This window comes from Pseudonaja textilis, chromosome 3 (assembly GCF_049901715.1).
Source record: "Pseudonaja textilis isolate UNSWEBS1 chromosome 3, rPseTex1.2, whole genome shotgun sequence".
In the NCBI taxonomy this organism is placed as follows: Eukaryota; Metazoa; Chordata; class Lepidosauria; order Squamata; family Elapidae; genus Pseudonaja; species Pseudonaja textilis.
This window is the reverse complement of record NC_141992.1, coordinates 100771603-100796063: the sequence shown is the minus strand read 5'-3', so window position 1 is coordinate 100796063 and position 24461 is coordinate 100771603. Positions and strand designations below refer to the sequence as shown.

Genomic DNA, 24461 nt, shown 5'->3' with positions numbered 1-24461 from the left:
TTCTACTAAGGCTACCTTAAATATATCAGGGAGAGTATAGAATTTCTGGTGCTCATCATTGAGAAACCATTGTTTGACTCTATCTTCAGAAGAGATTTTAGACTTTCATTAGACTGTTAATTGGTCTTGTTCAGATTTTTGCAATTTCCTTAGATTTTGTAATACTAGATTCCTCTTATCTTTAATATCAAGACACTGTGTGATACAAACCTAACATTCATCTTCTATTTCTCTCTCCCCTTTCCCCCCCCCCTCACACATCTGATCTGTATTTTTGCAGAGCAATGACCTTTGTATAGTTTATCCAGCTTATTAAAGAAAACATTCTGCTTTTAAATTGATATTGTAGCAGAGTAACTTCTTAGGATATAAATAGGCACAACTGTGTGGCATTCTAAGGTCTGAAAGTTCTTTTTCACAATTTGGTAAAGCAAAACGGCAATTAGTATGACATCTTTGGCACAACTCCAAGGCCTATATATTGAAATGTAGCATAAGCACTTATAGCTGAACTACGGGCCTTTTCTTCCCTTCTTTCGAGACACCTATAATGATTTTTTGGACTAGAAATTCTTTGAGGCAGGGATCTTTTCTAATTTATTTTGTAAAATTCCATTTACATTAATAGCTTGTGCCTGGCACAAAATTTCCCTAATGCAGGGATAGGCCTCATTTGTAAGCAATCACTTCATATCTAAAAAAAACCACACACACCCAACAACCGGCCCCTTTATCCAGCAGCTTGCTGTGTGAAGAAAGAAAAAAGGGAGTAGTGGGGAGTGGGGGTGGATTTGACTCATTTCTTCCTCTGATAGTGCCCCACATGCTTTAGCCTCACCTATTCCATATGATGCAGGAGCCCCAGTCAAATTGTTCCTGCAAAAATGCAGCCCTCAACAACATCAAGAAAAGGTCCGCCTTTGCTGGTCTAATGGATGGACTAGCAATCTTCTCATCCAGCACATTCTATTGCAGGGGAAGCAAATTTATCAGTGAGTCGAGGCTGGTTAGCTGTCAGAGTAGCAAGGCCTTGCCTGGAACCAGGAGAAGTCCAGTAAGTCTTGTCCTCTGAAAGGGCAAGCCATTAATAAGGAGTCATTTGTGTGAATGGCACGTCTGAAAGAGTGAGGAGTCAGGCTTCATGAATCTGAAAAACAGAAGCATGTATTTGTTTGCATTTAGCATCTTCTGCTACAGGGAATTAGCATAATGTGAATCTTGCTTTTTATCTCTGAATCTAGACTATAAAATAAATGTCAAGGTAGTTGGCTCTGAAAAATGAAAATAAAATAAAATGCAGATGCTTGCAGAATATATTTCTACATAGCTGAAGAATAAAACAAAGCCTTTTCCTTGAGTAAGAAGTGGGAAGTGGCAGGGGAAACACTAAATGACTGCCAGAGAAGGAAACTGGAGAAAAAATAGAGAAAGTGAATCAAGTTTTGCATACACTCTTCGCATAGGTGAGGAAATGTCATAAGTCAAAGAAAGCCAAAAAGAATGACAAAATGTATTTGGCAATTTTGGGATGGCTACTTTCTGCAAATTGCTTAGCTCAAAATGTTCTGTGAAATGAAAGCAATATATTTGGATGAAAGCCATATGTTTCCTAAGATCATCCTAGAAAAAGATTTGTCAAACTGGTCCTGTATCCATCTAGTGGAAGTTATGTTGGAACTTAGTGTTTCCCCGGGCAGGAATACCACTTCACACTTAATGGAGAAAATGCCAAGTAAGTGGTCAGTTGTGACAAGCCAAAAGAAAAAAGTTCCGGATTTAAACTTGCAGTGGATATAAGAAGGGATTGAAACTTTATTAAGGGAAAGCATTGTGGTGGTTCAGTTCAGATTGCCTTAAAAAGTCCTACTTAAGAGTATGGAATAAATATAAACTTACATTTTGCCTCAAGAGACCTTTGGAGCTTTCAGTACAAGAAGAATTTTATAGAAAAGAAATTATAATTAAACATAAAGACTGATGTAGTCAGATTTTATCATTAGATTACATTGTAAAATGAAATCAAGAGAATATTGACAACAGAAGGGTATTCTTGTCAATGGTTTTCTTATGTACAATGACCAGAAAGGTCTAAAGTAGATAAAATGTTTTGTAATTTGAGCAATGCAAGACTGAATTTGAAATGGAACTTTGAAGTAATGATGAACACATTATTACCAACATGTATAAGCTTCTGTTGAAATATAGACAGAAGAGAAACTGAAAGAATGGGCTAAATATTTTGTCTAGAGTATATAAGTACATCCATAGCAAAATGTATGGATGAAAGGATTGAAATTTACATTATGTTCTAGCTTTAAAGATAAAGTTTATAAAATGATGTATCATTGTTATTTATCATGAGAGAAACAGTCTAGAATGTATGAAGGTACAGACAGTACTTTGAATCGTTGCTGGAAATGTGAACAATGTGAAGGGACATTTTAGCATATTTGGTGGACATGTTAAAAAAAGCCAAATTAATTTGGATACAAACAAATACATACCTTAACTCGGAGGATTTTGAGGGTTGACGTGAAGCCAGAGACTTTTCTTTGGGGACTAATTGACAGGGAACTAGAAAAAACTAATGAAAGTTTGTTTTTTATATGGCAACTGCATCAAAAGTATTATATACTCAAAAGTGAAAGGTTCAACACTACTCACAACAAAAAAATTTGTTGGTGAAAATGATGAAATTAGGAGAGATGGCTAAATTAACTACATTGATTTGACTAGAGAAAAAATAATACGACATTGATGGCAGATTTAGATACTCCTTTATAGAATTTTTGTATAAAATAGAAAAAAAAACTTATGATTTGTGATTTTGCTTATTAGGAAAAAAAAGTTTGGATAACCCTAACTTTATTTAAAAAAGTTTTTATCATACAGTAAGAAATAATTTTGTAATTGTGCTTATATTTGCTACTAAGCAAATCAGAAGCTCCTTCTATTTTTTATTCTTTCTTTCTGCATTTTTTGTTCTTTCTTTCTTTTCTTCATTTCTCTGACCCTTCATTGGTTTGTGTTAATTTTAATATTATTTGTAAAGCTTTTAGTAGAAATGTATAAGAAAAAAGTTATTATAACCAGGAAAAGGAAGGTTTTGGGGGGCACTTGCCTGGGTCAGGGAAATGTTGCCATGTTATTGGACTGGAATGGGATTTGGATGTGTGTGTGTGTGTGTGTGTGTGTGTGTGTGTGTGTGTGTTCTCTTTCAGATGGCTTAAATCTTACTCTGACTTCCTTGTTGGTCATCTCTATGTAGAAGGAAAGAAAGACTTGTCTACAAACTGAGTTTACTCTGTAGTGATCTGAAGCATTAACTGCTAAGCCTGATCCCACCTAAATCAACATTCTGCTGCTAGATTCTGTTTTTTGGTCATGCTGCTAAAATGTAGCAGAATGATGGTGATCAGCATTCATAGCCACAGTTGGATAGATGCTTTCTTCAGTTCAGTTTCTCCTTCTATATGGAGATAGTATGAAATAATCCTTTCAACTTCTAAGACAGTCCATCAATTCCTCATACTGGGTAGGGCCATTTAGGGCTTACTATCTTTCTACTACAAATAGATGATGGGTATAAACTGCCAGAGATGAACATACAGCTCTATTGTCAAGATATTATGCCTTCATTCTAAAAAAAGTCACTTCTTATCTGATGCATGGAGTCTTTGAGTTGAGACATAGATAGCTTTGATGGCACCATATGAGGCTAAACTTGTCTCGGCATCATCAGCAGGCAGCCTCTTTCAAAAATCTCAGTTTGTTCTTTATTTGTTCCCAACTTCTAAGAACAATCCTTTCAGAGAACAGATAATTGCAGTAGCATTTCTAATTTAAGCAACAGGTGATCATGTACTGGAAACATCTAGAATGTAAAACCAAAGAATCACCTATGTATTGTGTTTTCTTGTCGCAACAGTAAAGTCACATCAATAAAGGAAGAGCAAGATACACCCCCCCCGCTCCTTAGGGCTGACCCAATATTATACACACACACATCGCAATAAAGATGTGCAATCAGAAATTAGAAGTAGGAACATGGAGAAGGCAAATATTTTGGAAACATATCACGTCTCTGTCTTTTCATTAAGTTCAGCTCAAATTTAGTTGGGGAGGAGCCATAAATGTCCTCTTGGATATGCTCAGTAATAAGCAGACTTTTAACTTTAATGGCATTTGTGATGGTTTTCTTTTTGTATATCTCACTTTCTCACATTCACTAAAAACACTGCCAAAAATGGTGAAATGTAGTTCAAAAGGATAAAAGCCTCTTGAGGCAGCAGGATGATCATGTCAGGCAATCAGCTTGTTGATAGAGATCCTTAGGAGCTTCCAGTGAGGAATTATGGCAGACTGACATACCCAGAAGAGCAGAGGGATGTGATGGTCAATACTTTTGGAAGTAATTAATCTAGAGATAAAGAGATATTTCTTTTGCAGCAAACATAGATTCCTTTTGGCAAGTTTCACTTTTCTGGATTACAAAATTATAAAGAGACTTTAAGGGTTGGTTTAAAGATTCAAGAATCCTTAGCAAAAAAACTTAACAAGGAAATGATTTAACAAAGTTTAAATGAGAGAAAGGGGACAGTGTTTTTTCTATTTTTATTATTTTTATTTTTGATGAAAGTTGTTTTGCATAAACTTGAATTAATTAGACAAAGGGACCAGACCTTCATAGGAATGCCTTGTGTTTACCATTAAAGAGCACATGTAATTAGTGGCTTCTACATAACAAAAGATAAAGAAGGCAAGAAAATGTTTAGAAGGATTCAAAGAAGAATTGAAAAGATTCAAATGAGACTTCATAATACATGCAAATCACACCAAATCGGGTGGGATTATACTGGTTCTGACCAGTTCTGTAGAACCCATTGTTAACTTTCTAAGCAGTTCAGAGAACCGGTTGTTAGAAGAAACCTCCTTTTGGGTTTTTTCCCACCCTTATTACATTCTTGGCAGTATGCCTAGACTTACTGTCTCCGAAGGAGATTTTTCTTTCTTTCTTGATACTTTCTTAAAGGGGAAGGGTTGTTTTAAACTTTTTACACTGCTGTTGGGAGGAAATACTCCCCTGGAAATGCTTCCAGCCAGCATGCAGTGATCAGCACTTTGAAGAAATAATTGAATAATGAAGCAGAACTGCATAAAGAAGCTTTTTAATGACAAGGAACCAAGATGAGTAATATTCAGCAAGGCTTCTTGGCTATCTAGAAAGATTGACATTCAAATGTGAGTTTACATACTCTTTTGGTCTAAAACTGGTTTTTTGTGAAGGTTAATTCCGTGCTTGGTGATGTTTAATCCTGTGTTTATTGGTGGGATAATTTTCCCTTATTCAGCTTTGTTTGGAAGGAAAAAGATTAATCTCTGTTCTTGAAAAGAAACTGGGTTGAGAAATCTGGCTATTTCCTGTGTCTATTTGTTCTGGCAATTGGTTTAACAAGCAACAGCTACTGTTGTGATTTAATTATTTGTATTGTGTTTGAATTTTTTCCTGCCTCATGGTTTCTTTTTCTATCTGGGGTGGGGGTCTCCCTTCATTGCTTTAGTGGTATCTGGCACTGTCTTTTGGGGGTGTACTTCCAAGAGGCAGGATGCAAGCTTGGCACTGATTTTTTTACTGCCTTTCTGGGGGGCATGTGATCTTTCCTTAAATCTGGATGATTTCTTTAGAATATCTTGTGAGGTGAGTGAGACCAGCTGGTATCTTTAAGGGGTGCAAATGGATCTAATGATTGCTTTTCCTGGGTGTGCTCTTTCTGGAGAGCTTAAATGACCTCTCTGCTAAAGGGTTTCACTTTATGAGCAAGAGTAGGCTGCTGATAATTAACATAGCATTTTAACTATTTTAATTCCTCTAGGTGCCCTGGCACCTTGCCTGATTTGAAACTCCGGCTTGCAGGTATTTTTAATCTAATGATTGGTATTTAGAGCAGCTTTTTGCAAGTGTTGGAAGAATTATCCTTCTGGGTTCAGGTCCAAGTGGGGAAAAAGACATTGGAAACATGAAGGCTGTTTGGAAAGTTGTTTTAATGGTGGACTGGACTACATGGCTTGGAGCTCCAAAGTGAAAAGTACGATCACATGCTCCAAGATGAAGGTGAAGGGAAAAAAGGAAAAGGGGCAAGATGCTGAGAGTGCAATTGTTTTTTAGCCTCTGTTGGGCCCCACCTTAGTGTTTCCTGTTCCTGTGTAAGAAATGTATCCCATTGGCTGTCAGACTCCCAGGGGCAGGGGTCTTAGCTAACTTTGTAGGCTTTGTCTGGACCACATGGCTTCACCTGTGTGCTGGCTGATGGAATCTTCCCAGGCCAAGAGGTGAGATAGGTAGACACCTTTGTTATGTAGAATATTCTGGCCCAGGCCTTAATGGCCCACCCATTAACAAAGGTGGGTGGTGAGCTTCTGCTTTTGAGGTGAGTTTCTTTTTCTGAATTTCTACTTCTCTTTTTAGGGGAAATATTCTGCTTTTTTAGTATATCCTAAACTATTTCATTTTCCTAGAAGAGGGGTGGGTGCTAACTCCCTACACAAGCAAAGAAGCTTTTCGTATTTTTGTACAGGTAATCTTTGACATACAACAGTTCATTTACTGACCATTCAAAGTTACAATGGCACTGAAAAAAGTGACTTATGACCGTTTTTCACACTTATGACTGTTGCAGCAACCCCACTGTCATGAGAGGCCAGGCAAGGAGAAACGCCCCTTGACGTGAGTGACATCGAGTTGGCCACGCCCACCCAGTCACATGACCACCAAACCACACCCACAAACTAAGCCACACCCACAGAACCAGTTGTTAAAAAAATTGAATCCCACCCCTGCAACAAATGCACAGGAAAGAGTTGGAAGACAATTGAAAGTAGACACTTTTTCTTTTGGAACTGATGGCCAGACAGTTGGAAAAACAGCAGTGGAACTTTTTTATATATGATAATTGCAGCAAGATATTATTTGTTCAAAAGTGGAAAGACTCAGCACTACTCATAATGGAGGAATGGTTGGTGAAGATGATGGAAATTGCAGAGTTGGCCAAACTGATTTCTTTGATTAGAGAAAAGACAGCATCTGTATTTATTCCTGATTGGAAACACTTTGTACACTTTTTGCATTAAACAGAAAAAATGATCTTATGATTTATGGTTTTTAAGATTATGAAAAATAGATAATGGGAAAAAGAGAGTTTTTCTTTTTCTGACCATAGGAACAAAGGTAATTTTATAATTGTACTTACATTTGCTACAGTTGGAAACTACTTTCTATTACTTTTCATTCTTTCTATATGTATATCTTTTTCTCTTTCCTTCCTTCCTTCCTTCCTTCCTTCCTTCCTTCCTTCCTTCCTTCCTTCCTTCCTTCCTTCCTTCCTTCCTTCTTTCTTTCTTTCTTTCTTTCTTTCTTTCTTTCTTTCTTTCTTTCTTTCTTTCTTTCTTTTTTCTTTCTCATTATCGTTTATTCAAAATTTTCAGTAAATATTATACAAGATAGAAATCCTTTACTAGCTATGTTAGAAAATTAAATTTCTTTCTGCAAAGCACATATTGTTCTTTCACTGAACCACTGTAAGACCAGTTTTCCTGGGCTCTACATTTGTCAAGTTTAGTTCACCAAACTTTATTTTTAAACAACAACAAAAGCCCTTCCAAATTATTTATTTTGGTCCATATCTCTTCAAAGATATGCATTTTTTAAATTTGTAGTTGTGTTTAATAATTTTTCTAAAACTTTCTCCTCATATAATATTTTCCTTACAATGTCTTTATAAATACAGACTTTGTATACATTTTTAACAGCAAATGGAATTGTAAAGTTTTGAAAAAAAGCCAGATGAATTTGAATAATAAATGCCAGGGTGCTCAACAATTTGAAAATGTGAAATTCAGTAAGTCCACATGATAATTTGCTGTAGATACATCCTGCATGGTTTGCTCCTCTATATCAAGTATGCAGTGGAGCCTTTCTAGCTGGATCAGACTCATGGCAGGAGTTCACTAAGCCCTCACATTAAAACTGTTTTGAGAATGCAAGAAGTCTTTAGGACTTGCTTACCCATGAGGGGGCAGAAAGTCAATCTCCTTCTTTGCTGCAGCCATCCCAGTAATTCATCTGCTTTAGCTGTAATCCTTTCTATTCACAAACTCTGAAAGTGGCATTTTTGAAAGACTGATGGGTCATCTACAAATGATTTTGCAGTTCAGCTCCTTCCCCTTACTATGGTTTCCTGAGTGACTGGAAGAAGCCATGCTCTAAAACCAGGGCATAGTATCTTTCCAATTATGTGCTGTAAACTGCAGTTTGATGCACATGAGCAAAGGTCCCATTGTAATCTATGGAAATGACTTTACAGAGACTTTCTGCATTTTCTTGATGAATTCCTTTTTACAATGTGAAAGGGACAGGCATTTATTTGAATTCTACCTTATGAAGCTCATGAACGATTCAGGCTTTGCAATTTCAATTAAGAGCTCTATATCTCTCAAATGGGATGTTGTTTGCTGAAGGGTTTAAATTTGCTGGTTCCATCACTCCCCTCTATTTTCACACAGGTTATTCATCTCCCTATGCCTCTTAGCAGCCACGTCTCCCTTGTTCATGCTATCTGTCTTGCAGCTTCCGTCATTGTTTTGTTTTTCTGTCACATCCCCATATTGTGCTTGCTTTCTTTTACATTCACCCTTTTATGGCATTTTTCCCATTCCCACCCTGAGCTTTTAGGCTATCTTATTTATATTCTTATGTCTTCTTCCACCCCACCTATAGATGCTCCAATCCATTTATCAATCCTGTTTATTCTCCATGCCACTCCTTTGACTTTTTCATGAGTGGGAGAATGCATCCTTCCCTAGTAGACACCCTGCCTTTCCTTTGCCCGTATTAGCAATGCTGGCCAGCTGTTTCTGCCCCAACAGTTTCCTGGGTGACTCCCCAATGCTCAGGAGTATCGGGGCATAATGGAGGAGATGAGAAGGCCAAAAAGCTTTGCAAGACTCTGAAAGCATTTGCTGAGGTTGGAATTTCCTATATACATGTCAGGTCAACATTATGAGTTTCAGTTCTGGTTTGGGGGTTACTGGCCTGCAAATTCAACTGGGCTGAAAGAGGAGTTGGGGATCCTCTAAAATACAGTGGAATAAAAATCTTGGGTTTGCTGAAATAATCTTGACAGAGAATCACATCTAAAACAGAGTCCTTAAATATGGATATTTGTTCACATGCATTTTACAGCTAATAATGAAATCATTGAATAAACGTTCACTGAAAACCTACATGTGGCATGTATAAAGCATTTCTGAAAAAGCAATGTTAGCTTCCGACATATATTTTCATATGCCTCCTCTTACATTGCCTAGTGAGTGAGGCCCTAACCTCACAAGGCCTCTTAAGTTCTTGTCTTGCAACCATTTAGTGAGCAAAGTTACAATGGCTCTGAAAAAAAGCAACTTATGAGTATTTTTCCCATTTACAATCGTTGCAGCATCCTCATGGTTACATGATCAAAATTTGGGCACTTGACAACTGGCATGTATTTATGACAGTTGCGAATCCTGTGGTCCTGTGATCATCATTTGTAACCTTCCCACCTGGTTCATTCAACAATGGTAGGGATTCAGTTAACAGCAGTGCCAAAAAAGGTTGTAAAATGGACCACAACTCTGACCCATTTAAAACTGCCAACAGAAATTTTGGGCTCAATTGTGGTCCTAAGTCAAGTACTTACACAGTATTTCAATAGGGGTGGTTCTTTAGCTTTAATCCTGATCCTGGCCCAACTGCTAAGTACTCTAACTACTCTCATTATGTTGTTTTCATAAACATTTTTAGCAGAGCCAAGAATATCTCTCTTTTTCAGACATATTCCAGTGCTGATTCAAAAAATGTCTTTTTTTTCATGTGGTTCTTCTCCTCAGAGAAGTCATGACATATCAATATGACTAGTTGTGGAATACATTTTTTAACACTGGAGAAGGGGAAGGAGTTCTGGTGGCAATGGATCCAGGAAAAAGGAGAAAGTAGCTGAGAAGAAATATACTGAAACCCCCAGAGTACAACATGAATTGTTGTGCCATCTCAGTGTTTTCAGGCATCATTTTACCGCCATGGAGATGGTAAATCTCCACCAAGCAGTGAAATTGGGAATATTTAGTTGGCGCTAATAGCTACCAGAATGCCATTATTGTATCCTTTTATCTATCCTGCCAAAGTTCCACTTATGTTTTATGGCCTGAGCAATTCCTATTGTGATATCAAGCAGGTTTCACACCAACTGGAAACCTGCCAGCTGTGCCATCTGCATGACCAACAAACAGTTTCTTGCCATCTTCATCATCAACATTTGCACTGCCCAGACTTGGATCTGTGCCAGCTTCACAGATGGCAGCCTGTAATCTGTCCATGGCTTTGCCAGGTTTAAGACTGGAAATGTACAGATTCCTTTATTAACACTTACCAAGTTTACAATGGTTAATCTTGGAGCTTTTGCCCACTTAGCAGACTATAAACCATTTGTTTTTGTTATAGGCTGTGCTTTTTCACTTTCCCCCATGAAGTCCTATAGAATGGCCCTACCTCTCTGCTCCACTAATCAAGTTAGTAACTTAGCCCTGATGCTGGAATTCCATCCCTTGTACACTCAGGGAAGGATGTGCTAAACATTTAACAATTCCCCACTGTCTGAAACTAACATCATTTGTCAAAGAGTGATAGATGGGCATATGGGGAGCAGTGTCAATAGAGCCATATCTTCTCAGAATAGCAGCTGAGCGTGCACCGCTGTGGCTCGATGGCTTTCTCAGTTGCAGTCCTTTGAGTATTTGCAACGGCTTGGGAAGTTTTTTAAAAATGTAGATAACAAGGGAACCGTGAAGGTCTGTGTGTGAAAGAAAAGATTTAAGGAATAGAACACGGCACAAATGTCCTTTCAATACAACACTGGTAAGTGGAGAAATTGGGGAGTTGAGTTTTCCAGGGGAAGGAAAATGCTTCAGTTTCTCACCTAAGGGCAGGATTCTCCCTTAGTAGTAACAATAGCATATCCAGAGGCCTATAGGGAGTTGATGCCCTTCCTTGGAATTTAATGGAAGGATGGAGACAGGAGATTTGGGCTGACACCCATTTGACTATTCTGAAATAAAATAAGTGCAAGAACACCACACTGTGAGCATTTGCCTGACATTCTTTAAATACATTTCTGAAGTATTTTTTTCAGCAAACTGAATGGAATCTAGTACAAAAGAGGCATGATAATTTCTCTACCCAATAGCTCAGCAGAATTGATAAAAGCCTTAATTCCTGAGATGGGGCATTCATACTTTGCTCCATGTGTACCCTCTGGTGTTATTTTAATTAAGCAATAAACATACTGGCAATGTTATGCTAGCCCTTCAAAAGAAGAAATGCTAAAGTATTTCATATCAGATACAACTTTTAAAATCTTTATTATTTCAAGATATATAAAAAACAAGGTGAGTCCCATAAATGCCAATTAGACACAAGCGTCTTGAATTTTCCACTGCTGTGAACCACTACAATTTCAAATAGGATTTATCTTTCTCATCACCTTGATATTACAGATGCAGGAATCTGCTCTAAATAATATATGGAGACATGCAATGAACCCTCTGAGAAATGCATAAGTTTGGAAATTAGAAGAGACGTTTCCACTCCCCGTGGAAAATCTTTCAAATACAGTACAGAATTCCCATTGAACTGAGTAGCATTTCTTGATAACAAAAATTTAGAAAAAGTTGCCCTAATTGTTTTGCTCAGATTACTCAAATAGAAGTAGTTGAAACCTGATAAGTGTGAATAATCATGAAAGTATTACTGCTCAAGGATTTTTACCATTCAAATTTAGTTTCCCCACATTTTGATTTTGTTGCCGTGGTACACATATTTAAACAATGAAAACAATTTCAAAAGCTCTATACTGAGAGCAGCTGCAGCAGTAATAGTAGTGGTAATGAAGAGGCATTCAATGCAATCCTATACTCACCAGCCAACTTTTGCTTAGAATTGGGTTGATGTATGTTTTATGTCCAGAATCTTAATGTATTAAATAGGCACATGGACATATAACACAGGGATCCTTCTCAATTTGCCTGGACAAATGGGCTGAGCTACAACTTGTATGAGACATTAACAGTCAATTTTGATGAAATGAGCTAAATAATACCTGGGTGTAAAGGGAATAAATTTTTTTTGCTTGATTTAGGAACAACCAGGTGAAGGAATTTACTGGAATAAGGTGAATAACAGGGAAATAAAGCATTTAGGGAATTTCATCAAGACTGATAGAGCAGTGGGACCCTTGCCCTTTGGGCTTATCCATATCTCCTACTTATCGTGACATAAACTTATCCTCATGCTGTAGTCTTTTCCTCATTCCCAACTACTCAGTTTATTCAGCCCGAATACCTTCTTAAGTCTTGACATACAATTCATAAGGCCTCATTCATGATGTTCATGATGTCATTTGGAATGGGAATTTGTTTGGTTCCTATTGGCCAATTCAAGGCTGCGACAGGGATATGTCTCCTCTTCGGCCATTTCATACTGCCTCCCATTGACATTTTGGCTTGGGCTTCTGTGAAAACCAACTGGCAGTGTAATGGCTGACCCATGCTTCCCTAAGTACTGTTCAGACACAGCACTCTGTAAGATATTACCAGGTGCTTCCTTGCAGCTCTTACTAATTTGGCAAATTTGCCAAAAAAGCATATCAGTCAGGCTGGTAGGATACAGATTGGGCCAGGATGAAGTGAGTCAAGGATTTCTCATTATGCCATGTGAGCTCCTTCTGCTTATACTGAGAGCTTATGCACCAAATTCCTTGTGTGTCCAATCACACTTGGCCAATGAAGTGTTCTATTCTATTCTATTCTATTCTATTCTATTCTATTCTATTCTATTCTATTCTATTCTATTCTATTCTATTCTATTCTTCCTGCACCCCTCCTCAACAGTTACATATAGGTACTACTTTTCCAGGAGAATGGTAGACCCACGTTCAAAAGTAGCCTAAGTGGCAGGTTTCCACCAGCAGTCACTATATTTTCATTTTGGTGATCTGTGACTTGGGCAGTTTGAAAGTTGGTTAAAACCTTTATTCCCAGCATCCATTTACATTTGTCCAAGTTGACTTCATCGGTTGATTCTACCACATCACCACTAAATTTCCAGTCAACGTGGACAAGTCCACTGCCAAGGTTGGTGTTCCTCTGCTCTCTCCTTTTAAATAGTATATTTTCTTCTTTTAAATTATTGTATAGGAAACATGGTTGAAAAGAACAATGTCCAACAGTTGCCTACCATAGGAAGTTCTCTAAAGGCATTTGCTCATTCAAAATTTAATGCATGTTCACAGCATCATCCAAATACTGTTGATATGAATTAAGACCTTTATTACTGTTATTTTGGTGCTACAATGGGTGGAAGATGCTATATTTTGTTAAGGGAAAATGAATATATGACTTAGCTACTATAGTGAATATTGTGCAGCCAAAAATGAGAGGTCATCAAAAGAGTTTTGATTTGAACCAAAGGAGCCCCCTAAAGGTCCTTTTTGTGAAAACAAGGGACTCATTATGAATCTGGGATCCCACCAAATTCAATCTGGCCCTCAGGTACCATTATCCAAGTGGAACAAATAAAAGTCATTCTGCTTTTGAGAATACATTTACTATATAGCTTCTGATTATTAACCTGTTACAGGAGATGGAAACTATTAAATGAATCACACAATCATCTTGCAATACCCATGGCTTGATATAGACTGTTGCTCTTTAAACAATTCCAAAATTATGGGGGTATATGTCTTATTAAGAGCAATGAGGACAACTGAAGGGCAAGGCTGATTTCCTGCATGACTCCCAGTATATATTTCATCTGCCCAATCCAATAGCCAGCAAACAGCAGATTAAAGAAAATAGTTCTTCCCCTATGATTACAATAATATAGTTCACATTATGTATGGGCAGTGAGGTACTGCAAGGTTCTTTCTTGGGCTCAATACTCTAAAACATCTTCATAAATGATCAAGATATGGGGAATTGAAGGGGTGCTCATCAAATTTGCAGATGACACAAAACTGGGAGCAGTTGCTAACACTTTGGAAGATAGACTCAAGATTCAGAAGGATCTGGACAGACTTGAACACTGGACCCTATCCAACAAGATGCAGTTCAGTGGTGAGAAGAGTAAGGTCCTGCATTCAGGCAGAAAAATCCAAATGGACAGATATAGGATAGACAGTGCCTGGCTAAGTAGTAGTGCTTGTGAAAGGGATCGAGGTGTCACAGTAGACCACTACTCAAGTATGAGTCAGTGGTGTGCTGCAATTGCCAAAAAAGCCAGTGCAATCCTAGGCTGATCGACAGAGGGATAGCATCAAGAGCTGTGGTGGTGCAGAAGTTAGAATGCAGTACTGCAGCCACTTCTGCTGCCTGCTGGCTGCCTGCAATTTGGCAGTTCGAATGTGACCAGGCTCAAGGTTGGCTCAGCCTTCCATCCTTCCAAGGTTGGTAAAATGAGGAGCCAAATTGTTGGAGGCAATATGCTGACTCTGCAAACTGCTTAGAGAGGGCTGTAAAGCACTGTGAAGCTGTATATGTCTACGTGCTATTGCTATAATAGGAAATAATAGTGCCACTCTTTATGCACTTGTGAGCCCACATTTGGAATACTGTGTCCAGTTTTGGCCACCACGGTACAAAATGATGCTGAAACCCCAGAAAGAATGTAGAGAATAGCAACAAAAAGGATAAGGGGCGTGGAGGCTAAATCATATGATGTATAGTTAACCGTTAAGGGAACTAGGAATGTTTAGCCTATGAAAAGAAGGTTTAGGGGATACCTGATAGCAGTCTTCCAGCACTTTAAGAGCTATCATGGGGAAGAGGGAGTCAATTTATTCTCTATAGCACCTGAGGGCAGGACATGAAACAATGGGCGGAAACTTGTCAGAGAGAGATCCAACCTGGAAATAAGGAGCAATTTCCTGACAGTGAGAACGATTGATCAGTGGAACAGCTTGCTTCCTAACGTTGAGGGTATTTCATTGCTGGAGGTTTTCAAGAAGAGTTTGGACAACTATTTGTCCAGGATGGTATAAGGACCCCTGCCTTGGGTTGGAATAGAAGACCTCCAAGGTTCCTTCCAGCCCTATGATTCATTGATTCTATCTTTTGTCCCTCATGCAACTTTCAAACTTTCAATTTCTTAACACAATATCTATTCCAAAATATTCCTTGTTCCATGTGTCTGGGACTTGTAACCTGCATCATTGTACTATACTTGGCAACTGCATTTCTCAGATAGCTGAGGATGGGGCAGATCAGCATAATTTTAAAGGTCTGGAACTGATAGTCTGGGATCCCACAATTTGGGGAGAATGCAACTCTTATCTTTCAGCCAAACATCGGTTCTGAATAGACATTTTCTGGAACTCCCACTGAAATCTGCAGAGTTTGCTTTCAAGCGAATATGTTTACAATTCCCCTCCTTTTTAAAAAGTCTTCGTGTTTCTTCCTTTCTTCATATGTTGTGTATCCTCCCCCTTTGTTTCCTTTTGCTAGTCCATTATTTTTATACTGAGGACCTAACCCAATATGACTGGCAAGCTGAATAAATATTTCTACTGATCCTGGTTGGCATTTGTATTCACAATCAAATAATATTAGCATAATGTGTGCAATTTACATAATTCCTTCAATTTATAGTCAGCTTTCAGTCTTGTCCATTCCTGGTTACTTAATTTTGATTTGTTGATTTTAAGTAACTCCCTTTGATGTCTAAATGTTATTCACATTAAAAGTCATTTAGGTTAAAATTGGTTTGTCTTCAAAGTATTTGAAAGAAAGCAGAACAAGGGGAGGTTGGCATAGGAATTGCCATAGCTGTGAGGTAATTGTCTTCAAACAGCAATTCCAGAGGTATGAACTTTCAGATATAATTGGTCCTGAAGATGTTGTGATTTGAAAAAACATCTTGGAGGACAGTTAGGTGTTATTTGTGTGTGAAACTGGAGGGTTGTTTGTTTGTTTTTGGTCACAGATTCATTTTGGACAACATGGAGAATAGGTGTCATCCCTGAAGGGTTTTATCTCATGGCAGGCAGAGGCATACAAATTCTAGTTTCTTCTAGAACAAGAATGAAATTATTCTACATGCATGAAACTGCATAATGAAAGACTCTGCCTTTCCATCCCATCAAAAATACTCTCTTGCTTGTTTTCAGCATATTACAGCTTTCCGTTTCTATACACATAAGGAAGAATCGTCAGAACATCCTAGTAACTGCCCAACCATACAGTAAGCTATGAGGAACACAGCTTTTATGGTGGAGAAGTGCAGCAGGCTTTTCCAAATTCAGGTAGTCCTTGCTTAACAATAGGTCTTTTTAGGGCCTTTCAAAGTTATGACGGCCACAGAATAAGTGCTTTACTGCCCCATTCTGTAAATGGGGCAGTATAAATATTCACATCAATCCCACCCCTCCCTGCAGTTATTTGATTAGACATTGGGTGGTCAGCTTTACACGTTGTTATGTCCTGAGGACTCTAGGAGTTCTCACTCAGGTCCAGTCCCTTTGCGTGGGCGACCTTTCCCTTTCACCCATTGGTTGGTTCTTCCCAGCAGCCAGCTATAAAAGCGGGCTGCGGGGTCCAACCAGTTGCTGATTGCTGCGAGCCAGTTCCAGGCGTGGCAAGCACGGTCAGCCCTTTATTGTTATAATAAAGTACTTGTTGCACTCATGCTCTGGTTCAGCCTCTCATTGCCCAAACTTAACACTGGCGACGAAGGTGGGATGGCTACCAGTAGCACCATGCAACCGCTGAGTCACTAGCCGCCGATCCGCAGCCAGAGAGAGAGCGATCGGCCGGCATTAAGAGCAACGCTGATCCGCAGCCAGAGAGAGCGGTCAGCACGCAAAAAGAGCAAACGCTGATCCGCCGACAGAGAAAGCGGTCAGCAAGCGAAGAGAAGCGAATGCTGATCCGCAGCCAGAGAAAGCGGTCAGGTTCGAAAGTTAGAAGCGTCTGTAGCCGCTTGTTAGCCCAGCTACAGGGAAAGTGAAGCGCTGCGAGCCGCAGCCGCTCTGTATCAGGCGTGAAATTCAAACGGTTGTCATTTGAATTTCAAACCTAAGAGAGACACAGCACAGCGCTGTAGCAAAGTCACTGACGCCCACACTGGCGCGAATCTAGACACCACCAACGGCTAACAGCCAACGTGGTTAACCCAGAGAGAGAGAGAGGATAGCGAAAAGCCTCTCCAGAGCTGAAATCACTTGCATACCACGAGCACTAAAACCTTGCCCGTTGTCCCAGAGAGATTTTTCCACAGGTAGCTCAGCCGGTCCCAGCACCATGAGTTCCAATCCAGTATTCCCGGCGTTCAAACCAGACGAAGAGAAGTGGGAATCGTATAAGAACCGCTTCAATCATTACATCGATGCGGTCGGCCTGGCGGATGCGGGAGAGCATCGGAAAAAATCCTATTTCCTAATCTACTGCGGAGCCACCGTTTACGATACTGCCGCAGCGCTCGTAGCTCCAAGGGAGTTGAAAAACGTTCCGTGGTCCGAGTTGCTTGAGATCCTCACTAACCACTATGCTCCCAGGCCCTCACAGATCGCCCGAAGGTTCACTTTCCGTATGAGGAAGCAATCGAGTAAAGAGACCACTGCATTGCGGGTTTGGAACCTACCTGGAGGACATGCTCCTCGATCAATTAGTCTGTGGGGTCAAGGACCTCCACCTACAGAGGCGCCTTCTCGCAAAAAAAGACCTCAACCTCGCACAAGCAGTCGAGGAGGCCTTGGCGGCCGAGCTGGCAACGAACTCAGCCACCGAAATACAGGGCCCAAGTGCCAAGCTGACATCACTCCCAGTCCACTCCGAGGAGGTGGTAGCAGAGGAAACCCTCAGCGATGAAAACGACGTCCACCGCCTCTCCAACGACAGACGGCCGCAGGTAGGGGCCAAACAAGAAAACACCGGTCCACCCAAGCACATCACCCTGTGCCTAGCCTGTGGGGGATCGCATCAAAGGGCCACCTGCAAGTTTAAAGGAGCCACCTGCAACAACTGCCATAAAAGGGGGCACATCGCGAGAGTCTGCCAAGCCCCCCAAAGCGCAGCACAAAGACACCCTCCCTCGCACTCGGGACCGCAGAGGCAAGTATTAAACTGTCGCACGCACCGCCTTGCCAAGCGCACTTGCCACACTGTTAGTAAAATTTCTCTCCGTTTCCCTAGAAGGTAAACCGTGCCACATGGAGGTTGACACAGGGTCAGCACTCTCAATAATTTCGTGGAATACCCTCAAGAGACTCCACCCCAGCCTATCTACTAGCCGGCTTCAAAGATGCCAGTTTGGCCTGAAGGACTACCAGGGGAAGACCATTCCTGTGATCGGCAGAGGCAAGTTCCTTGTCAGTTTTAGAACTTTTAAAGGTCACCTACCTCTAGTGGTAGTTAACGGCAATCTACCCACCTTATTGGGGCTCGATTGGTTTCCCCACCTCGGCCTAGGGCTAACAGGAGTCCATGCTGTCTCAACCTTAGACACTGACTCCTTATTCGCTGATTACGCAGATGTGTTCAGCGAGGAGCTGGGGTGTTATAATGGAACCCCCATCTCATTCTCAGTTGACCCCCAGGCAGTCCCAATCAGACTAAAACCGCGTAGAGTCCCATTCGCTATTCGGCCAAAACTAGACGCTGAATTGGATAAACTATTAAAACAAGGGGTCATTGAGCCAACAGATTTCGCCAAGTGGGAGACGCCCATTGTCACACCCCTCAAAAAAGACGGTAGCCTGAGAATTTGCTCGGACTACAAGACAACAATCAATAAATATTTACAAGTTAGCGCTTACCCTGTGCCCGTCATTCAGCATTTATTGCACACATTCGAGCCAGGCAGCATTTTTGCTAAATTGGACATGTCTCAAGCATATCAGCAGTTCCCTGTTGATAACCAAACAGCGGAACTCGAGACCATCGTCACTCACAGGGGTGCCTTCCGATGCAAGCGTCTCCAATTTGGCGTTAGTGTTGCCCCAGGTATTTTTCAATCCCTCATGGAGCGGATTTTACAGGGCCTCCCTGGTGTAGTACCCTACTTCGACGACATCTTAGTCTCGGCCAGGGACAGACCCCAACTCTTCCAGAGAGTGCGAGCAGTGTTAGAGCGGTTCAGACAGCATGGCCTCAAGTTGAAAAAAGAAAAATGTGCCATTGCCACTAGACAGGTGGACTTTCTGGGTTATAAAATTGACGCCTCTGGCATTCACCCCCTGGAGTCCAAGGTTAGGGCAATCCACGAGGCACCCACTCCAACCTCCAAAACTGAGATACAAGCTTTCTTGGGGCTGCTGAACTTTTACGCATCCTTCTTGCCCCATAAAGCCTCAGTAGCCGAACCCCTACACAGATTACTGGATAAAAAGTCACCTTGGCACTGGGGGCACAAAGAAGACCAGGCGTTTAACGCCGTCAAATCACTACTCACGTCGGAGGCGGTGCTTATCCAATTCGACCCTAACCTTCCTTTAGTACTGGCAGCAGACGCATCCCCTTTTGGAATTGGGGCGGTCCTTAGTCACAGACTTCCCAATGGCGCCGAGGCTCCCATCGCCTTTTTCTCAAGGACGCTCTCTGCCACGGAGCGCAATTACAGCCAGATCGACAAGGAAGCCCTAGCAGCTGTTGCGGCCGTGAAAAAATTTCACGAATTTCTTTTTGGCCATTTTTTCGAACTGGTTACGGACCACAAGCCCCTCCTGGGCCTACTGGCCGGGGACAAACAGACCCCTCAGGTCCTTTCCCCTAGGATGACAAGGTGGACACTCTTCCTAGCAGCCTACTCCTACAAACTTATACACCGCCCGGGCAAAACACTGTCCCACGCCGACGCTCTCAGTCGCTGCCCCTTACCCGCTCCGGCTGAAGACCCCGCTCCTGTCAACGCTATTTTCGAGATCACCCAGTTGGACCTGCCCATCACTGCCCTTGACATTGCTGCTAAAACCAAGGCAGACCAAACGCTCGCCCAGGTGCTCGACTGGGTGAGGAGGGGGTGGCCGGGTGGCAATGTTGAAAACAAATTCACACCCTTTAAGACTCGCATGCAGGAGTTGTCCAGTTTGCAGGGTTGTCTACTATGGGGCACTCGAGTGGTCATCCCGACCTCGCTGCGTGCACCCGAGTCCTGGAGGCGTTGCACGAGGGACACCCTGGCATCGTGAGAATGAAGGCATTAGCACGCAGCTACGTGTGGTGGCCGGGTCTCGACGAGGACATTGTCAATTGGGTAAGTTCCTGCAACATCTGTCAGGAATCCCGTCCTGCTCCCCCCATTGCCACCCCTACCAGATGGGAGAGCGCCAGCGCCCCTTGGTCTAGAGTTCATATCGATCTGGCCGGCCCCTTGCATGGGAAGATGTTCCTAGTGGTCGTGGACGCCTATTCCAAATGGATTGACGTAGCGCAGCTATCCACGACCACCACACTAGCAATCACCAACGTGTTAACGCGCCTGTTCGTAACGCACGGACTACCCGACTCCATTGTCTCCGACAATGGCCCACAGTTCGCATCGACCGAGTTCAGCCGTTTCGCTGCCAACCTGGGTATCCGCCACATTTTCACAGCCCCATTTCATCCTGCCAGTAATGGGTTGGCTGAAAGAGCCGTCAGGACCACTAAAGAAGCCCTCGCCAGGTTCAGCAGGGATGACTGGCACCACAAACTCTCGCGGTTCCTGATGAGCCAGCACTCAACCCCTTGTTCAGTCACCAATAAGTCCCCAGCGGAGCTCCTGATGGGCCGGCGCCTGAGGACTGTATTGGACAGACTTCACCCACAATACTGCCCTGACTCTCCCCTTGCTTCCTCATCGGGGGTTAGACATTTTATTTTACAGGAGCCAGTATTCGCGAGGAACTTCGCTGGGGACCCACTATGGATTCCGGGCGAGGTCATAGCCATCACCGGGCCGAGGTCGTATAGGGTCAGGCTGGAGGATGGCCGCGTCTGGAGGAGGCACATAGACCAACTGCGGAGGCGCCTCAGCACCCTTGCCAGCAGGGATCCAGAGTCACCAGACGAAGGGGAACCTCCTCATCCGCCTCACAGCCACATCGTGCCCAACGACCAGTTCGCACCTACAGTCGTTCCCGACAGCCCGAACTCGGACAACAGCGCCCAGAGGGTTGACCAGCCCGATCCAGTCCACGGGAGCTCGTCCCCAGTAACCAACCCTGCGAGTCCCGGGGATGCCCGAGCCGGAGAGCGCGTTGGTGACACTCTGCCGGCTCTACCGTCACAGACTGACCCTGAACAGACAGACAATGTTCCCGAGCTGCGCCGTTCCGGGCGCCAACACAAGCCCCCTGTCTACCTCAAGGACTATGCATGTTCGCATCTGGGGGGAAGGGGTGTTATGTCCTGAGAACTCTAGGAGTTCTCACTCAGGTCCAGTCCCTTTGCGTGGGCGACCTTTCCCTTTCACCCATTGGTTGGTTCTTCCCAGCAGCCAGCTATAAAAGCGGGCTGCGGGGTCCAACCAGTTGCTGATTGCTGCGAGCCAGTTCCAGGCGTGGCAAGCACGGTCAGCCCTTTATTGTTATAATAAAGTACTTGTTGCACTCATGCTCTGGTTCAGCCTCTCATTGCCCAAACTTAACACACGTCATGGTATATTGTGACAGTGACTTCAGTTTGTTATGATTTTTGCTGATTTGAATAGGTTTGCTTAACAATCATGGCATTCATTTAATGACTGTGGTATTCACTTAATGACCATGGTATTCATTAACAACTGCTGCAAAAAAGTCTGGAAAATTACTTCCAGTCACCTGACTATCTCAATTTACATCTGTAACAACTTAAAACTGTAATTCCAAGCTCAGTTACACTCAGAAGTCAAGAACCATCTATAAAAAAAATTCTGTGCCAATATCAACATTTATCAGCATAAAATAGATCAAGACTTTTTCTCAAGGCCTGCAGAGAAAAAGACATGATATTGCAACCATCCCAAGCAGACTTGAAACAAGTGAGAACTAAAAGATCACTCCATTCTCCCACTTTCCAAGTTCTCCAGCTTAGCCCCCCACGTTTGCATCTGGGCCAGCACCCATCTCATTCTGAAGGATCCTGGCATAAATTCCATTTTAAACTATGGGACAATCATGACAACAATTTAATTAATCACCAGACAATTTCCAGACACCACTAATAGTCTTCTGTTCACCCCTTTATTTTCTCTTCCCAAACCATCTTCCCCACCTTTGGTTCCTGGAAATAAAGCTGAATTATTTTAGAATTTTAATTTTTAAAAAAACTTTGCCATTGTTTTTAATGTTTTTCAATTACAAAAAACTGCAAGACCTGAAAGGATTGTTATCATAGTTCTACAGCAATGAGGATCTGTGGAGACAACAGCCTCAAACTGCTGCTTCTCTTTCCTTGCAACTTGTACTGACTACAATATTACATTTTAGTGCCTCCGATTCCAAACATAATAATTCAATTTTCATGTAACATTTTGAGCTGGAAAATGTGAAAACTGCAGTATGACTTCAAAAGTACACTTAACATATTTTTAAATAGAAAAAAGTCAATTTAATTACTCCCCAATCAAGAACATCTGAATCCGTCCCATCATTTGTAGGACTCAACCCCATTCAGCTAGATTTAAATATCTCATGCCATGGATTGAAGATGGCTTTATAAGAGCCAAAGTAGGCATCTCAAAATACGTCTGAGAGGTATCTTAACTAAGCATCCCAAATGTGATAAGGGGTTGCAGAGAACAACATTCCTTCCAATTCTGGGATTCTGTGGTTATAAATGTATAGAACTAAGCTTTCATATATACAATCTTGTTTTAGTTCCATGGCTTTGAAGGATGTTTCCACGACAGATTGTCAAAATCCAGGGTTATAATGTCAAAAATAGCTGCCTTCAAAATGTTGGCTCTCAGCAATAACCCTCCCTTCCTTGTACTTTTTCTAGTCAAAGAGGAGAATTGCAGCCCTTGTGCCATAAAAGGTTTTCCCACAAATGTGCTCTGGGCAAGATTTGGAGACGGGCACAGAGCCTGTAAACAAAGAGTGGCATCTGACAACGGAGTTTAGCAGGGGAGAGGATGAAGTTGCTCATGGGAAGCTGATGAACTAAGCAGGATGGATGGATTGGAGAAGATGGCCAAATATCTCAGTCTGAAACTCTTTCTAACCCTTAGGTTGATTCTCATTTTCCACCGAGGAACCCAGGAAGAAGGCAAAGGGACTGAATTTTCAGACAAACGAGCAGCTTCGTCTGGGGGACTAAGGAAACAATAAGTAGTCCCCAATTTCTAGGAGGCCCTTTTTCCACAGGAATATTTTTTTTAACCTCCGTGAAACTTTCCGTAGATTTGCTTGCAGTGTTTGCATAAATGATGCAGACTGCCTTCCTACCCAGCATTCTTCCTCAGAGATGCCCTTGAAGCAGTATGCTTGATGGGCACATTGTTTTCCCTCGCTTGGAATAAAGCCACTAGGCTCTAATGTAATGGGAGAGGAAAGAGAGAGTGCAGCCAGCCAAAGAGTTCCTGGAAGCAACATAAGCATTTGGGGGAAGGCGGGGAAACAGTCAGGAAAGAGAAAGAGAGAGGATGTGGCTCAGTGTGCTTTAGAATAGGCACAAAGATTTCTCAACACTTCATTAACCACACAAAATAATAACACAAAATCAAAGCATTTTTCCTAGTTTAATGGAGATATAAGCTTTATTTTTTGATTTATTTAAACGATTTACGTTTGCAGAGTTGCAAGGAATACAGAGAAGGGGGAGTCTCTAAGTTAGGAGCTTTTTTACCCCTCCCTTCCACCCACCACCCCAGCCCGCCTACCTACCTATTTGTCTCTGCCTATCTGTGATGATCTCCTACCTGTTGCCACTACCAGTCTCTTGAATCTGCTCTGGTTCCTACCTGCTTGTCTGTATCGCCGAATGCAGAAGACCAGCGTGGGGCACGGAGGAGGAGAGGGCAAGACAGGGCAGCATATGTGATGGCAATGGCTCTGCAGAGACCAAGGAGAATGAGGGAAACATTTTCCTCTGGCAGCCCTCTATGACAGAGAAGAATTTGTCCTACTTGCTTACCAGACTGTGTCTGCACTGGGCCCCAATCATTTTTCAATTATCTTGCTATCCCACCAGCCAGTTCACATCCCTCCCTATTGCCTTTTAGGACTGAGCTGAGACGAAGAAGTGCATTGTTCTGGGCCCATCAGAATAATTGTCCAAGGCTTGAGTCCAGTAATTTTGAGTCCAGTAACATAGTGGTACATTATCCCCTCCTTTCCATTCCATTTATTGATTGATGGACCCAGAGAGGGAAGAAGAGATAAGGGAGAACGGGCTTTAGATGAGAGTTGAGCGCAGGCAGGAAG

At 41.9% G+C, this 24461-nt stretch overlaps 1 protein-coding gene across 3 annotated transcripts in view; it reads right to left on the bottom strand.

Annotated features, from left to right (window-relative positions):
* Positions 1-24461, bottom strand: part of TNR (tenascin R) — a 497168-nt gene that overhangs the window by 269144 nt on the left and 203563 nt on the right. Inside the window, exon 2 of one of the 3 annotated variants that reach the window (XM_087930476.1) lies at positions 2505-2574. The exons of the other annotated variants lie outside the window; for them this stretch is intronic. The gene's annotated coding sequence lies outside the window, so the exon portion shown is untranslated. The remainder of the gene's footprint in view (positions 1-2504; positions 2575-24461) is intronic. 3 annotated transcript variants of the gene reach the window in all.